Here is a 12,167-nt window from a genome sequence, read left to right on the forward strand (position 1 = left end):
AAATGGAGGGGGATTAGTATTGGTTACTGTGAGGCAGTGATATGGTCCAAAGCTTTTGATCCCTTTGGGCCATTCTTTTGGAATACACTGCCCTAACCTAGGCCAAGAGCAATTCATTGTTCTAGCGCTTGCTTTTTGCACATGCTATAGGAGTTCAGAGCTCTTACATTTTCCCCAAGAAAGTGTTAAAACCATGTCACATTTCTGGATCTTCTTTCCCTGTGGAACCAGTTGCAACTGAGCTCCCTCTCCCCCTCCCCCTGTGTCTCCCTCTCCCCTACTCTTTCTGTGTCTTTCTCTCCCTTCCTCCCTTCTTCCCTCCCTGACTAACAGTGCTATTATTAATTAATTAATTTATTTATTTATATTTGGGTTCATGATGCACAGTCTCCTGTCATTTAGAAAGACACTCTGGTCATGTCTTTGTGTCCCAGTGTCTCCATTAAATCTGCCACCAGAAAACCCACATTAAGTTCAAGTACCTCTCCATACTACTACACTGAACACCTGCCTGCCAATTGGATATTGGCTCTGTGCTTGGTGAGATAGGGAGATAGAAGAGAAGCTGGATCTCCAGGCTGCTCCACCAACACAGCACCCAGTGGTGCCATGGGTATGGCTAGTAGGACCACTTTCTCAAGGGCCTCACTTCCTAGGACTGGGCTGCTCAAAGCTCTATCCTGGTCCTGGCTGCCTGAAACTGTGACACCCCTGAAATATGGCTAATTTAGTAGAAGAACATGTATGGATATTTGCTTTCAATTTAAAAATTATACTCTAGTTCTTGGAAATGTTTTACATTTGACTTGGATAAATCCTTTAAAAATTATGTATTCATTACTTGCTTGTATGTAAGAGAGAGAAAGAGAGAGAGAGAGAGAGAGAGAGAGAGAGAGAGAGAGAGAGAGAGAGAATGCATGCGTGAGCCGCTGTGTAAGTTCAGATACTGATAAGCACAGTATCTGAACACAACTTGAGGATTGAACTCAGGTTCTTAGGCTTGCAAGCCAAGAACTTTTACCTGATGACCTGTCTCCTGGCCTGATCCCCTTTCTGAACTCTAAATATTACAAAACTCATAGAAGTGAGAAGTGCAGGGTTTTAGTACCATATTTGACATGAGCTATTTTGTTTTAAAATATAAACATTGTTTCTAAAAATAGTTATGGAAAGAATAGAAAATATCCTCATTATCTATGAATTCATTCCACATTGAAAATAAAAAATAGTTTCGATCGATGAGGGCCAATAAGATAGGTAGTTAAGGTTAATCACTTGGAGATTTTACAGCTTTCAATGTAGTTGCCAAAAACTCAAAAATGATGCTCACAGCATGTTATCTTAGGCAGAAGCACTCTAGGGGGTAAAAGGGTAAGGAAAAACAAAACAGTTTATATATATATTTCGTTTTCATGTACATCTGCATGCCAGAAGAGGGCATCAGATCTTATTACAGATGGTTTCAAGCAATCATGCAGTTGCTGGGAATTGAACTCAAGACTTCTGGAAGAGCAGCTAGTACTCTTAACCCCTCACCCATCTCTCATCCCCAAAAGGTACATTTTATGTGGTAAATGTGACATTGAGAAAGAAGGGACAAAAAGTTGGGCATCTCTTTTTGAAGGGGTTGTAGAAGTTCAGAGGCAAAGAAAGAGGCAAAGGTGAATTCGGTTAGAGAACCTGACTCCTGCAAACACATAGAGGCAGAAACAAGCCTCGTTTGTGAAGAATTTGAGTAAATTTGAAAGTTCTAAACTACAATTGAGGATGAAACCCGTCAGAAACCAAAGCAGCTTCTCTATTGAAGGAAGGGATTCAAAGCTTATTCTGAGATGGTAGGAAGTCTCTGGGAGTCTTTAATGAAAAAGAACAACATGGTAAGACCCCCTTTGCTTCTTGGTTGGGTGGGTGGATTTCTGATGATACTAGGGGTTGTATCTAGTGCCTCACATATGCTAAGCATGTGCTCTATCAGAGCTATACTCCTACCCCTTGGTGCTTTTATGTATTTTATTGAAGATGTATTTAATTCATGTATATGAATGTTTTGTCTGCACGTATGTATGTGTACCTGTGGAGGTCAGAAAGGGGCAGCAGGTTCACTGCAACCACACTTAGGATGGTTAGGAGCCATCATGTAAATGCTGGGAATTGAACTTGAGTCCTCTCTAATAGCAACAAGTGCTCTAAACCACTGAGCCATTTCTCCACCACCACCACTACTATTTGCCTCACCCTACCCCAGACCCTTTGAAACATTTTTTAAAGGGATCTTTCTAGGGGTTGGGGATTTAGCTCAGTGATAGAGCACTTAGTGCAAGGCCCTGGGTTCGGTCCCCAGCTCCGAAAAAAAGAAAAAAAAAGGGGGATCTTTCTAAGGTTCCCTAGGCTGGCCTCAAATTTACTTTGTATCTCTTATAGGCCTTGAACTTGCAAAGTTGCATTTTGAGATCCTCTCCCTGGTGTTAGTTTGAGGAATAAGAATAGCACTGGGGACTCCTCCACAGAAACAGAGTGGCAAGGCAGAAAAATCCAGGGACCTAGTGTTTCCCCTGCAGAGATTAGATGCTTTACAGAGAACAGAAAGAAAAGCAGCAACCCAGTTCCACAGGCTGAACAGTGAGTAAATATAATCAGTCATAAACAGGCATCTTTAGAAAACGAAGACATTTTATATGAATGTTGAGGCTATTTCTTGTTCTGTTTACAAGGTCTAGACTAAACCTGTGCAATAAAAGCAAATATTTGGAAAAGCAAAGCTTACAGCCTCAGTACGTGTGAGCCTAGGACAAACCCAAACAATTAATTCTGACCCCGTGGCATGAAAAAAATGCAATTATTGGAAGACAGAAAACTAGCTGAATTGTGAGGAAGGACTTTTCAGGCGATGTCTACACTGGTATCCCTCTGTTCCTGTGTGGTCAGGCTCCTTGTTCACAACCTTGGCCTTGGGATTCTCTGAAGAAAACACCTCTGAATACAAATATTCCAATTTTGCCCCAGGACTCTCATTCTGTTCTGGTTTCATTATTGTTTCTAACCTCATTTCATTACTAATTCACATTTACTTTCCTACCAGGAGGTCAGAGGCTCTTTATATATATAAAAGGACATGTAAATTGTTGTATTTCTTGGTTTTCCATTAAGCACCTACCACTTGGGAATTCTGTACCATTCTGTGTCTCCTGAGGAGAGTTGAATGGATCAGAATTTTAAATGTCTAAATGCCCCAGGCTTCTTAGGAGAATTATATTCTGGGAGTAAAAAAAAAAAAAGAAACATAGATTTATAAGTATAACAGGAAATGTCCTGTGCTTAATCAACATGATGGGAACTAAGCCATTATGGGCAGTTGTGTGGACTGCCTGAGTCAGGAGTCAGTAGGGAGCTGGGATCTCTGGTCCTACTGTGCATATGGCCTCTGTGCCCAATGGACCATCACTCCATTGCCTTGAGCTTGCACTTCCTCGTGTGTGAAATTAAAATAATATGTGCACTTTACCCATGGGGTTGTTGTGAGGGTAGATAAACATTATCTGTAAAGTCAATGGCAAAATAAGTACGTTCATCTGTGCGCCACTAGACACACCAATCTCTGAGGACCATGGTCATGGTGAGGAGGGTGGGTTATACTGCTGTTTAAAAGGCCACAATGCTCAACGTAGGTTCCATTTTAGGCTCTCAATAATACTGTTGAATGAAGTCATGAGGTTGATTTTGTTTGTTTGTTTCAGAAATCCTTCTCACTCCCGCCTACCATCTTTTTCTAGTGATGATAGTATTCATTTTTCTTTACACAATGATGTGTTTGTTACTGGGGCCTAATGTTCTCACCAAACAGTAGGAAACCAAAATATGTCATGTCTTAAAGAATTGTCTACAAAAAGACTTACATACGTTAAAAAGGTGAATCAATTCATAGGTGTAAATGAAACTGTTACCAATTCAGGCAAATCACAAGCCACCATGGAAAGGAGGAAAACCAGTAGAATGAAACTTGGTCCTAAGACTCAGACTTTCCCACCTTGATAAACAGCAAGATGGATGAGGTAACTGGTTCAGGAACTTCTCAGCCTCCAGAAATCCTGGGTTGGTCAGCTGTTAGTTAATAACATGGAAGGACATTTTGTGGCACTCGCATGAAGCCATCAAGCTGGAGATTTCTCTTGCATAGTATGTTTTACACGGCCACCAAGTGACTGAGCCACATGGACTAAGGACTAGATCAGGATATACACGTTATTAACCATGCAATGAAGAAACGGTTAACTTTAAGACATGGTCAAAAATCAGCCACAAGTTCTACAGTTCAGTGCTGATATCAGACACAGCTTCAAGAAGAAATTTCTTCTCAAAGGCTTATTTCACTTTTCAGAGGCTAGTGTGAGGTGTATAATTTAGCCAGGACAAATTGATACTTCAGAATCAGCTCATGCAGCAGATGCCTGGTTCTGTCCCTCTAGAAGCATTGGCAGCAAACAATGGAGGGACCCAACTCATCATACTCCTGCTTCCTGATCCACATCTGTAAAATGGTAGACAGTGAGGCCAAGATGGAGCCATTAATCCAGACTTAGCACCTATGCTGTGAGGGATTGTGCTCAGGGGAGCAATGACCTTGATCTTTATTGTGCTGGAAGACAGCATCTTGATCTTCCGCATCCTGTCAGCAATGACTGGGTACATAGTGGTAGAGTTGAAGATGATCTCATGGAAGCCACAGCACTGCATGCACAGTACAAAGCACTGGAAGACCACTTCTGGACATCAAATCTCTCATTGATGATGCTGATCTCATTGAATAGCTGAAGTGGCTATTTCTTGCTCAAAATTCTGGGATGGCACAACCTGTCATTAATGTCATACACAATCTCCTATTCAGCTGTGGGTTAAAGCTGTAACCCTCACCAGTCAAACTCTTCATGAGGTAGTCTGTCATGTCCCAGCCAGCCAAGTCCAGACCAAGGATGACATAAAGAAAGGAATAGTCCTCATAGTTAGTCATTGTATGTGTGACCCAGGGACCAGGAGCCATGACAGTGGCAATGGTGTGCCCAGAGTCACACAGAACGGCATCACCTAGATGGCCACATACATGGTTTGGGTGTTGAAGGTTTCAAACATTATCTGTGTCATCTTCTCTCTCTTAGCCTTGAGATTGGGAGTGGTGCTCCAGTCAGAAGCACTGGGTTTTCCTCATTGGCTACATGCAGCTCATTGTAGAATGTGTGGTGCCAGATCCTCCCAATTGGTGACAATACAGTGTTCAATAGAGTACTTCAGGGTCAAGATATTCCTATTGACATTGGCCTCTTCACCCACATAAGAGTCCTTCTGTCTCATGCCTACCATGACACCCTAGTGTCAAAGGTACCAGTCAATGAAGGGAAACATAGCTCTGGGAGCATATTCATTAGTAAAGTCAGTTTTGTACATGCCAGAGTCATTGTTAGTGATGAGCACAGTGACTTCTTCTATTAAAATCAGCCTAGGACCAGGCAATGAAGCAGCCAAAGCACATGCAGTGAAGATTGTTGGCAGAGAATAAGTCACTTTCTTTGTTCTTTAAAGATACATTTATTTATTTATTTTATGAATATAGGTGTGCCTGAGTGTGTGTGTGTGTGTGTGTGTGTGTGTGTGTGTGTGTGTGTGCCCCATATATGTAAGTACCCTCTGAGGCTAGAAGAGAGCATTAGATTCTCAGAAACTAGAGTTATATGCAGGTTAGCCGCATGATGTGGGTCCTGAGAACTGAACCCGGGTTCCCTGTAAGAGCAGTAGATGCTCTTAGCTTGCTGAGCTATCTCTGCATCCCCCACCATCTCTTTCTTCATCCACCTTGATCCCCAAAGCACCTAAGCTTTGGATTGAGGAGTTGCTTTCTAGCATAATTTTCCTTCATACTGTTCATTTTAAAACCTCTATTTTGTGCTAACACTGCCTGATCTGAAACTTGGTTTCTTTTTCTTCTTGTTTGAGCTCGAAGAAAGGCATGACTCCTTCCTTCACACATCCACAAATGACTTTGAAATGTTCAGTTCTTACCTAAACATGCAATGCTTCCTTCTCCCCACACCACATTAGAAATCAGCAAATCATTTGCCCCATTATCAGTAAATGTGATCTCTTTCTCCCCAGTGCCCCTCTCTTTCCCTCTACCCCTTGCCCTCCCTCTCTCCCTCTTCCTCCCTCTCTTCCCTTCTCTTTCAGTTTTTACACAGCTCAGCCTCTGTACCACTATAATCTTCCTCATCATGAGGTTTCCCTTTTGCTTAAATCCATTATTCTGACAGTTTCTAAGCTCTTTTTCTAATCACTGCTAGCCACACAGCTCTGATTTAAGAAGTGGATCCACACTGATTGTTTTTGTCTGAGTTAGGGCCATGACTGCTGCCATAATGTTTTATGGGAAGAGAAAATTTGGTCTCTAAGAACTTGCACACATACAATACATCTCGTGAGGGGCAAGTGACAAGATGCCGTTTAAAAACACAATTGCTGCTTTGGTAGGTGTTGTATGCAGTCCATTCTCTGGAGCTAATTAGTTAGCTCTTTGTCTTACTGGACTGATTATATTTCAGGATCACCCAGTCTGTATTTTTTTCACCTTTGTTCCAGTTGTCCACTGCTTTGCTCTCTGTAATTCCATTGCCCCTGGCCAGTGATGTCAACTAACAGTAAACCAGAACACACACACACACACAACACACACACACACACACACACACACACACACACACAGAGAGAGAGAGAGAGAGAGAGAGAGAGAGAGAGACAGAGACAGAGAGACAGAGAGACAGAGACAGAGAGACAGAGACAGAGAGACAGAGACAGAGACAGAGAGGATGATTAGGATGATTACTATGGTAGCTTCCACTATCTCTAGAGCCTTCACAGTATAAAGTAGGGCTTCTTCTAGATTCGTTATATTTATTAACATGGAAGCTACCTAGCAAAACCCAATGATTGGAGCATAGCTGATATTCCAATATTATACCATAGTATAAGAAAGCAGAAGTACTAGGTTTAAACAACTTGTCCATATTGTTCTGCTAGAAGGAAGTTACATGTGGAAGGGAGGCATAAAATTCCAAAAGAATTCACAGGTTTCTGTGAAAGAGATTGGTCTTGTCATATTAGAGATCACAGCTCAGACTGCAGCCTGCATTGGTGAGAGCAGATCCTAGCAAGTGACTGTATCTACTATGGAGAGAAGCTGAAGGAATGGAAGAAAGAAAATCAACAGGAACCTACTATGTAGAGGAGAGAAAATATAACTGATGGTCAGCTACATAAAGACAAGCATGGCTCCTCCAGTGGAAAGTATGCCCCACGGCAGTGAGAGATTGATAATACCTCATGGAAGAATCACATTATTTTAGACCTTTGTGCACATGGGCCAAATCAGAGCAACTCTTCTATTCCTTGGCCCAATGGTATAAGTGTCAGGATTCTCATACTCCCAAGGACTGAGCTTGGAATTTCCAATTGTGGTTTCATGACGTGTTATTTTCTTCCTGTTTTCACAGAGCATTCAGACTGGCAAGTGATAACTCTCACAATAAACTATGGAAGCACATGTTGGTGCTAAATTATCCTGAACATTGTTCACAGCCTTGAGAGTCACAGAGTGAATAAAAGCTTTTGCAAGAAGGCTTGTTGTTACTTCGCTGCCAAGTCAAACACTTAAAAGCCAGTAGTGGGTTTCCAAAAGTGGGTATAATAGTGGCCATTCTTAAATCATCCCCCAGTGTGGGAATTTGAATAAAAATGATCCCCATAGGCTTATAGGGAGTCACTGTATTAGACCGTGTGGCCTTGTTGGAGCGAGTGTGTCACTTGGGGTTGCCTTTGAAGCCAAGCCCATGTCACTTTCTCTTCCTGTTGCCAGCTGATACATATGCAGAACTCTAAGCTCCTTCTTGAGCTTCAAATCTTCCTACATGCTGATATGTTTCCCACCAGGATGACTGTGGACTAAACCTCTGAACTGTATAAGTCAGCATCAGATAAATGTCTTCTATAAGAATGGTGTCTTTGCATAGCAATAAAATCCTAATTAAGACCCAGTGAGGGACTGAATGGTGAGTCCTACTCATCTCCAAACACCAGCTCATCTAATTCCTCTTAGGTAAGTCTGCTGTGTTCATGCTGAGTGAGGCACACCTTTCTCTGATCTCTGTGGCACTCTGTGCTTCCCCATTATAAGGCTGGCTGGCGGTCCCCATGGAGAATCAGGAGCAGACAGCAATAGCCAGGCACTAGATTGTGCCACTTGCTCTGCTTCCTCATTCCATCTGCCATCGAAAGCTTTGCATGCCAAACCTTGACTCCCAGCCTGACCACACATGGAACTTACTTTGTCCAACAGATGTCAATTAATTTAGCTAAAATATTGTTAACAAAATTTATTTAAAGTCTTGGGAATTGCAGTTGGGAAACAGGGGCTCAGGTGTGGCTGGATGAGTGGTTCAAAGATGCTTAAAGGCTGCAGGGCTATTGAAGCGACTAAAATAAAAGAAGTCCCACAAATTACATGGAAGAGGCAGCTAGTGCAGAAAAGCCATTCTCACAGAAGTTCATATATCGTTATAGATATTGGGTTGTACATGATTGATTGACAGGGAGAGCTCTAGGTAAAGAATCTACCTGTGACAGCTGCAGCTGCCATTAAAAATATTGGTGGCTTCCCCAGACTTAGTGCAATCCAAACACTCTATCTCTGGGTACAGTTCAAAGGTTTATTTCTTCAGGTAGCAACTTGATAACTCTGTCTGTCCTGATTCCTTTCAGGACTCTCTCTTCTATTTCAGAATGCTCAACCACCGTTGTTTTTCATTACAGTCTCATTTGGGATTTCACATGACATGAAAATGAAGGCAACAGGAAATGGTTCTAAGCCCAGACCTTAAGGGCCATGCACGGTTTATTCACCCCCTCACTCTTACGCTCACTACCTCTGTAAGAAGAGCAGGCCCAGGCTAGCCCACTGGCTCTAGAAGTAGTTCCCTAATCAGAAGAAGAGCTGCCCAGCCTTGCTGTCACACATGGTTCGTGGCTGTTAGAGCTTTTTGCTTTCAAACTGTTAGCTCCTCATGAATAATCAGTTAACACAAACCAAAATGGACAGAGGAAGCTTCTTGGAGACCCTGTTATGAGCAGCATTCAGAACAGTCTCAATGACTGCCATACAGTTCCCCACTTACCAGAAGTTTCTGTGTCTCAACTGTTTTGGCTCAACGAGCCGCATGGAAGAGGAAGTACAACTTACAGGGGAAAGATGGTGTGGGTTAACACGAGTCAGCCTTGTTATGAGAGGCAGGCACAGCGATCACTAGCCAGAGCTTGAAAAATAGGTGAAGCTATTCGGACACATATACCCCAAGAATCAAAGTCAGCAGTCACCCTCATACTCATACTTGTTATGATGCTTCTCACTATAGCCAACTTATGGAATCAACTTAGGAACCCACTGATGAATCAATGAGAATATATATATATATATATATGCATATATATGGTTTTGTTTATTCAGAAGAACAACACCATTATGTCACTTGCAAGAATATGGGGCCAGAGATCATTATGTTCAACTGTATTTGTCTGTGGAATCAAGGGGAGGAAGCCCAAGAAAGCAGAAAAAAGTTGACTAGACATGTAGGAGGTAAAAGGGGGGGGCAATGAGGGGTCAGAGAGAGAATGAATACTTTTCAATTACATTACAAGTATGCTTGCAAGTGACAAAAGGCAGCATGATTCATCTATGCTAAGAAGAATTAGGGGGCGGAGCGGGAGGGCTAGCAGAGCCTGCAGCTAGGTACAGGTTGGATCAGGATCAACAGGACTTGGATTTTCTCTCAGAGCTTTGGCATCCAGGTGTGACTTGGTAGATGGACAGCTGCGATCCTGGCAACCCTACAGCTGCTGTGTTCAACAGTGTCTCCAATGGTTTCCTGTCACCCTCAGGGTGAGTGTCAAATGCTTCCAGAGGATCTGTGAGCTGCCTGCCTGCCCTCCTCCAGCTTCAGAAATGGTCCTATCACTCCTCTCTGCAACTGAGAGCTGTCCTTGCCTAGAATAGTTTCCTTGTGACCTGGCAAGGCCCTTCTTACCTCCCAGAGGCCACCATACATGTACCACTCCTTTTTTTCTGTGTATTTCTCATTTTTAGCTATTTCTTGCCCCTCACACACCTCCACACAGAGTTAATGCTCCTGCAAGTACAGCTTATACTGCTTCCTTCCCTGTTAAATTATGACCTCCCCCTAGTAGGAATTATGCTTCCCAAGCCACCACATCCTTTAGCATTTAGTGCAGGCCCCTCCCCAGGAGGTGACTAGTAGATGTAGCTATTGAGATTCAGTTGCTAGGATACTTTCCAAGAGGATACAGCTTTTTTTTTTCTTCACAGAAGGAGGTATTGTCATGAGGAGAGATGCCCTCCTAAGGTTTTGTTGATAACCACTGGATGCAAAGCCAGAGACTTGGACATTTCAAATGCTCTTCAGAAAGGAGGTCAGTTGGATATTGGAGAAGAGCCTGAGATAGAAAATGGGCCTTAAAATCCCAAATAAGTAAGATGACTCAATTCCCAAACACAAAACAACTTAACAGAAACCTGCTTTAAACAGAGAGGATTCCACACGTACTCAGCCAGGCTTTCACAGGTTCATCTCCTTCAGACACCAACAATGCTTTGTTTTTAATTCTCAGAATTGTGTCTCACTTCCCAAACATCACCCCGTGTGCATTCCACCCTCTGCAAAGATGAAGCAGTATTTTACTACTGCTGTTGTTCGGTTTGTTTCCTAAACTGGTAGAGGGTCGATCCAGTGTACGCCCTCATCATTCTTTCCCATTTCAGATTAGGTAGAGGTGGGGCACTCTGTCTCTGAGCTCCACTTCTGGGCAGCGTTATCATTGGTGTCTAAGGGGGGCCTTACACTACTTCTGAAATGCTGGTTCCCTGGATCCTCTGCAACTCATTTCCTCTTCTTGGTATCCTGATAGGCACTACTGAAAAGGACAAGGGAGGCAGATAGGAGGTTATAGATGGGAGAGGGAATTTCCTTCTTGCTTCCTGTGTCTTTCTGGCTCTTGGCAGCTTCTGTGATTTTGTTTTCTCACCCAGACAATGACAGCAGCACCTTCCTGTGGCAACAGTTGAGTCCAGCTTTTCAGCACCGAGGAGAGCTGCACCCAAAGTCTTTCGAGTTTCAATTGCAGAGGATGCCCTCTTTGATTCTCTAAGTTTAGAACATTTCAAATCTCTTCCTTGTTGTGCTCCAGTTTTAGAAGAGGTAGTTGTGGTACTACAAAGCCTGCCTGTTTTCTTCATTTATCTATATAGGAATTTTATATTTAGACAACAAGGATTGTTACTAAATAACTGATTTGATTTTTCTCAATTGTAGCTGGCGGATACTGGCCACATTTGAAGACATTCCAGCTGTCTAGTCCCTTCTAGAGGAATGGTGTTTGTTTGGATATTTGGTGGTCAGGCTCCGTGCTGATCTGATTCCTAGACTGCCCTGTTGCCTCTGCTTAGCCTTCCTGTTGGTATCTTTCTCTCCTCAAAGAATCTTACTCTTCTCAAAGCTGGAAAGGATTAAGATCCTTTGGAGTTTCATTTCTGTAAATGGGTTCCTTCATTAATGGGTTTCTTCTCCCTAGATCATGACAACACAGAGAAAGAGTCATCTCTCTGCTGTCAGTTCCTATGAGGACATTCTTATAAGAATACTCACCTCCACAAGATCATTCATTTCTATATCTTACTATGATATAACAATTAATGTCTTTCTAATAGTTTGATATGCTAAAAGATTGATCCCCGGTATGATGGTACTGGGAGGTGGTGGAGCTTTTAAGGATGTTCTTAGGACTGCCTTAGAAAGAATTCTGGTATTGCTCAGTGGAGACTGATTAATTCTCATGAGAGTGTCATTAAGAGGGCCCAACGTGAACCCCTTCCAGTCTTTGCTTCCTGTTTAAAATACAATTGCCCACACCAACCCTTGCTACATACTGTCATCTGCCATGAGCTGAGGCAGCCAAAGAGCTTAAGCCACGCCATTTGCTTTTCTAGGACCCAAAGCATGGAACAAAATAAACTTCTTTGCTTGACAAAGCTAACCTTTCTCCATCTATTGACAGCAATCGAA

General features: G+C 42.6%; 1 pseudogene; it reads right to left on the bottom strand.

The window, feature by feature from the left end:
* Nucleotides 1–4,794: 4,794 nt before the first annotated feature.
* Nucleotides 4,795–5,481, bottom strand: LOC116893243 (annotated as a pseudogene).
* Nucleotides 5,482–12,167: the final 6,686 nt, after the last annotated feature.

The sequence above is a fragment of the Rattus rattus genome, chromosome 2 (genome assembly GCF_011064425.1).
Source record: "Rattus rattus isolate New Zealand chromosome 2, Rrattus_CSIRO_v1, whole genome shotgun sequence".
Classification (NCBI taxonomy): domain Eukaryota; kingdom Metazoa; phylum Chordata; class Mammalia; order Rodentia; family Muridae; genus Rattus; species Rattus rattus.